The 5,858-nt window shown below is 46.9% G+C and overlaps 1 protein-coding gene and 1 non-coding gene across 2 annotated transcripts in view; both read left to right on the top strand.

The window, feature by feature from the left end:
- DAPK1 (death associated protein kinase 1) overlaps positions 1 to 5,858 on the top strand; it is a 232,822-nt gene that overhangs the window by 1,721 nt on the left and 225,243 nt on the right. The gene's annotated exons all lie outside the window — the stretch shown is intronic.
- On the top strand, positions 5,060 to 5,186 carry LOC115869474. The gene has a single exon (XR_004046207.1). It is a non-coding gene; the product is annotated as a small Cajal body-specific RNA 15 (non-coding RNA).

The raw sequence follows: 5,858 nt of genomic DNA, 5'->3' as shown, positions 1-5,858 counted from the left end.
AGTGAGTGAATGGGTAAGAAGTAAAAATCATTTTGGATCTCTGTGAGATTGAGGGTTACGGGCATGCCGTTAAAATACTTGGCTTCCAAGCTCATTGCCATGGGAGTCAATTTTGAGTCAAAGTGGCCCAGTAGAACAAAGGAGAAGTATCCCTGTGTGTTTCTGAGGCTGCAACTCGTCTGGGAGTAGAAAGCCTCACCTTCCCTCTCCCTCAGAACACAGTTAGCTTAGCTCGAATGCAATCACTTCATTCCTCTTGTTTTCAGAAAGGTGAGTGCTATGCGGTGTTTTCTTTTGGCATCTGGGGAAAAGAGGTAGAAAACGGAATTGTAATTTAGTGTGTGTAGTATGACCTGAATAGTCTAAATCTTATTATAAAAAAAGGGATGTTTAAAACCCGATGAGAAGATTGCTTTAGAGCTGTAAGTGAGCTGACCTTAATTTTATTGACCTCGTTGGCCTCCAACGGGGTAGTTCCACGCAGAGGTATTGTGTGGTAGAAGTCCCAGGATGAGTTGGGAGAAAAAGCAGGCCTCCTCTGGTCGGTGGAATGGAGCCCTGGTAGTGTAGTGGGTAAGAATTGGGCTGCATCCGTGTGGTTGGCGGTTCAAAACCACCAGCAGCCCCTTGAAAGGAAGAAAGGGTTTTCTATTCCTGTACACAGCTCCAGTCTCAGAAACGCACAGTGGTGGCTGTGCATCAGCGTGGCATGGCAGGTAGATTTACGACTTGCAGTGAGGAGCCAGGGTCTTTATCTGGTGGGCTCTGTGAAGAGGGGCACGTCTGTTCCTTCTTGCTAACATCTCCCTTTCGGGTGACTCTGCATTTTGTAGACAGCGCCCCATGTTTACTGAATCCTTCAAGTGAACTGTGAATGTGAAGGAAGTGCTCTGAACAACTGGTAGGGAAGATGGGGATGGGGATGGGGGATGGAGGGTTGTGGATTTGTGGGGATCAAGTGTATGCCTTTTTATCTGGCTGTGCTTGCCTAAGAATGGGGCCATTGATTGATACAGTCCATCCTGTAATTTATGTCTACAATGGAAATAGCCACTTTCTAAAAACATATCCTTACTTAAGATAGGCATATGGGGAAAATAGTGGTTTTATAACTTCTGGCAACATGGAGAGAAAGCTGAGTAGAGCATGTGTTCAGTGGCCTGGGCAGGAAGTGGGTGGACGTTGACCACAAAAGCAGGATAGATCATTCTAAGCAGCAATTTGTAAGCAGACCCACATTTAGGGTTTAATGTTTTACCTGTATCTCTCCAATAGTTGTCATCTGAAAAATAGCCATGTATGTACCATATCAATGTCCTGAGACAAAGTCCATAGGAAGACAGGTTTTGAAAGAAGCAGATAATGTAATATTGTTTTAATTTGTAGGAAAACACAGAGAGCATGTACATGTGAGTGTGTATGTGCCTGTGCATTTGTTGCCCGAGCTTGCTGTAAACGCTCCCTGTCACTGAAGAGAACTTTGTAAATGGACTGCATTATAACTGCTGGCGCTTGAGTGGTGTAGACAGGCGGGTCCTCGAGCCAGCTCAGCAAGCTGCCAGCTGTGTAGCATTGAGCAGGTCACTTGGGCTCTCTGAGCCTCAGGATCTTCTTCATCTATAACGTGAGAGGCCTCCTGCTTATGTAATGGCTGCTGTGAGAATCAAGCTAACAAATGTGGAAGTTTTTTTCTCAGCAGTAAACTGCTGAGGAAATGTAAATAGTCTCTTGAGGGCTGGCACCGGCCTGTGGGCATTCTCAGCAGGCTCATAACTTGAGCTGCGACTCACTTTTCCTTAAATATCTGTTCGCCAGTTTGGGGAGGGGACAATCTGTAGGAAGGAGGTCCTTGGGGAGAACCGCTGCCCCACTGCACTTGGTCCTCTCCAGGCTGGCCCTGAGGCATCAGCTGGGGCTCAGACATGCTCAGCTGCTCCAAGCAGACCCAAGTCTCTTCAGTCCATAGGGCCAGCTCTCTGTAAAAGACAGCTTGGAGTCCTTTTGTTCAATTCCCACTGACCCCTTAAGGCTCACCTCCTGCCTCAGGAGATTGTTTCCATCAGAGGTCTCTGAGAGGAACTCTCACACATGCAGTGTTCTCCTCCTGCTGTTATATTTAGGTCGTTTAGTGCCCCAGGATGCGTGAGCAGTACTTACCAATTGTCACTTGGCACAGCTGCAGGTTACCCCAGTTCCATCACTGGTCCTGCAGCCTAACCGGGGAGCTTTTCGGGCACCTCTCTGAGCACTGCTTTCTGCAGGTCTGGCCTTCCTTCTTTCCTCCTCCTCGTCTGTCTGATGTTAACATTATTTTCAAGACCCACCTCCCACCGCCTTAATCCATAAATCCATTCACAGTGATTGCTTCACAACACGTTGAATAATTTCTCGAAGACACTCCTTTGGCCCATGACCAGAGACCCAGTGAGCCAGTACACCCATGCCTTGTGTTAGAGCACTTGTATTGCTCATTGTAGCTTGTTCATAAGATCCTGCAGTATTGCGGCCCTCTCTCCCCAGAACCTGCAGTGTGCTGTAGCATGTTGTCATTAATTGCCTTTGAGTCACTTCTGACCCATGGTGAGCCCATGCACGATAGAAGGAAATGCTCCCTGGTTCTATGCCAGCGTCATAATCAGTGGGGTGCTTGCATCCATTGTGTGACTATTGCACATTTTGAGTGCCCTCCATCCTAGAGAGGAGCACTGGTGACAGCCTTTCAAGCTCAGCAGCCATGCTGTAGGAGAAAGATGAGGCTTTCTGCTCCCATGCAATCGTGGAAACCCACAGGGGAAGTTTTACTCTGTGTTGTAGGCCACTGTGAGTTAGAATCGGCCTGATGGCCAAGCCAGGCAGGGCATCTTCCGGCACTGTATCAGATATCATTCTGTGGTGATCCACAAAGTTTTCACTGGCTAATTTTCAGGAGTAGATTGCCAAGTCTTTCTTCTTAGTATCTTCGTCTGGAAGCTTCCCAGGAATCTGCAAAATCTGCTGGTATTTGAAATGCCAGCATCATAGCAACTCACCAGCAACCACAGTACGACAAACTGACAGATATGCTCAGCAAAAGCCTGGTCAGGGACTGCCTTATTGTCTTAGGACCGCTGTAACAGACCTACCAAATGGATGGTTGTAACAAACATACTCACTTTCTCACCGATTGGAAGATGAGGCATTCCGATTCCAAGCACTTGGCTAAATAAAGGCTCTCTCTCTGAGCTCTGGGGCAAGGTCCTTCTCTCTCTACAAATTCTGTTCCTCAGTAGCTCTTTGTGGTACATCTTGCCCCTCCGTTTGCACTTCCTCCTCCATGTGGACTCTGCTCTTTTTGTGTCTCAGAGGTGATTGGTTTAAGACACACTCTACACTGGTGCCGGCTTATGAACATAGTAAAAAAGTCCTCCTCCCAAATGGGATTGCATCCACAGGTAGGGGGGTTTCCGGATTCATGGTTGGGTGGGGCACCATTCAGACCCAGCCATGACTGCAGAGCAACAGTGGATGGGTAGTTGCCATGTTGAGCCTGCACTGGGGATTGAAGATGCTGTGGCTACTGCTGAGGCAGACATTAGGGCAGTGTGAGTTGTGAACAGTCTCAGGTCACTCATTTGGGAAATAGGGGAGCTACTTGTCTTTACAGGGTACTTTGAGAATAGACAAGGGGGGTAACCATAGTCACTGCATAATATATATTCACCTGTTTTCCCCCATCCTAGCATCAGCCACATTGCATACTAATGGCGTGTTAGCTCATGTGCTTTCTTCCTGGGACTGTGACCTTGGTCTTGCTCACCATCATTTTAAGAAGTCTTTATAATGCTTAGATGTGCGGCACTTAATAGATGCTCAATAAGTTCTTGCTGAGCATATTATTATATGTGAAGCATCTTGAATATGTGTCTGCATTTATCTTTATTTATGTATTTATGGAGGGCCCATATATATGTGTGCATAGTGACTCTTCCAGGTGGAAAGAAAGAGAAAGACTTTCTGGCTCATTTTTGCTTTAGAATCTCAGGCCACCTATGTTGACTGGCAAGGCCGTCCTTGCCGAACTGTGTTGAATAGGATTTTTCTCTTTGTACTTTTGACTCCACTTGCCCTCCCATGTTTCCTGTGATAGGAAGCGCTGTCAAGTTTAGCCAGATAACAGTTCAAAAACATGGATTGAGATAAAGGCCATGTTTACGATTTTAAAATTCTGTGCATTTTAGGAAAGACGAATGATAAGAGCCATAGTGGCATAGAGGTTTACCTGTTAGACTGCGAGTTGCAAGGTCAGCAGTCCAAACCTCGAGTTGATCCATGGAAGAACCGAGAGGCTGTCTGCTCCTGGGAAGATGTAGAATCTTGGCAGCCCTAGGTAGCAGTTCTACTCTGTCCTGTGAGGTCACTGTAAGCTGGCATCGACTCGATGGCACTGAGTTTGGGTTTGTTTAATGATATTCTTCGAGGATATGAAGTTAGAGTGTGAGGCTGGTGTAGGTGGCAGTGGGGTTGAGTACTTGCTTACCTCTACTTGGAATGTGTCTCTGGATACACCCGCAGGGAAGGGGGCTCAATGGTGGAGAAGCCAAAAACCCTGGTAGCAGGCTTCTTAGTCCTCCTCTTCCTTTAACGCTCGTGCTGTGTCTCAGCCCGAGCCCTGGGCTGGTGCAGACAGTTCCTGTGCTCAGTCACCGAGAGTTTGGAGTTTCTTCTCCACGCAGAGGTCCCTCGGAAGGTCCATAGTTGGTAGGTGCTGACGAGTGGACCCTGACTCACAGATCTTCTGCACCCTGGGCCATCCCCACAGTTGTTCTGATGCTTGAGCCATTGTTGCAGCCACTGTGCCAAGACCGCTCCATGAAGGCCTTCTTCTCTTTGACTGCCCCTCCACTTTTCCACCCAGGATGTCCTTCTCAGGGACTGGTCTTTCCTGATAACAGCTCCAAAGTACAGGAGACAAAGTCTCACCATCCCCATTGCTAAGGAACGTTCTGGCTGTATTTCTTCCAGGACAGATTTGCTTATTCTTGTGGCAGTCCATGGTACTTTCAACATTATTCGTCAACATCTGAAGACTAAGAAAAGAGAGTCCTTGAAGTCAAGCTGGCTCTGCTTCTAGTCTCCTAAATGAAAAGGTAGATAGAACAGGTTTTGTCAGCGAAATAAATTCAAGACTTACATATCTACCAACAGCAACAACAACAAAAAAAAATCTTTGCCAACACCAGAGTTGAAATGCATGGATTCTTCCTCTGTCTTCCTAATGGAAGATCTACTTCTGAAAAATCAGACCGTGAGACCCTATGGAACAAAGTTCTCTGGCATACACAGAGTCAACTCGAGTCAAAGTTGAGTCAAGAGCATCTGGGTTTTTAACACCTTTGTGAGGGCCATGCAGCTTTCTTCAGGGACATGTTATTGCTATGAAGTCACGTTCTTAATGCAAACTAACTGCTATGTATACCTAACCTCAGCAGGCATTTTGTATAAATTCTCCAAAACTCACTGCCACTGAGCCAGTTCTGAGGAGAAAAAGAGCAAAAGGCTCTTGGTGGGATGAGGGGTGCTTTCCCTGGTCAAAGGCCTCCCAGGCATTTAGATCCTGAAGGAGCCTGAATGGTCAGCGTGTTTACCCTTCTCATTTTAACTGGGGCATGTTCAGAGAGAGGTCAAGGGGCTTTGTCAAGGCTTGCGCAGTTGCTAGTTTGTACAACAGACTCAGGAAGCTGCCCTCTCCCGCGCCATCTTAATGATCTTGTATGTACCAATCTATTGTAATTGATGTTCCAACTTCAGGGGGCTCATCTTCCAGTATCACAGACTAGTGAGCCCTAGGGTTTTTATCAGTGCATAGCAAGCAAAGGACC

The sequence above is a fragment of the Echinops telfairi genome, unplaced genomic scaffold, assembly GCF_000313985.2.
Source record: "Echinops telfairi isolate 266 unplaced genomic scaffold, ASM31398v2 ScPeMD7_27;HRSCAF=92, whole genome shotgun sequence".
NCBI lineage: Eukaryota > Metazoa > Chordata > Mammalia > Afrosoricida > Tenrecidae > Echinops > Echinops telfairi.
Note: the sequence above shows the minus strand (reverse complement) of the source record. Positions and strands in the feature narration are given on the sequence as shown.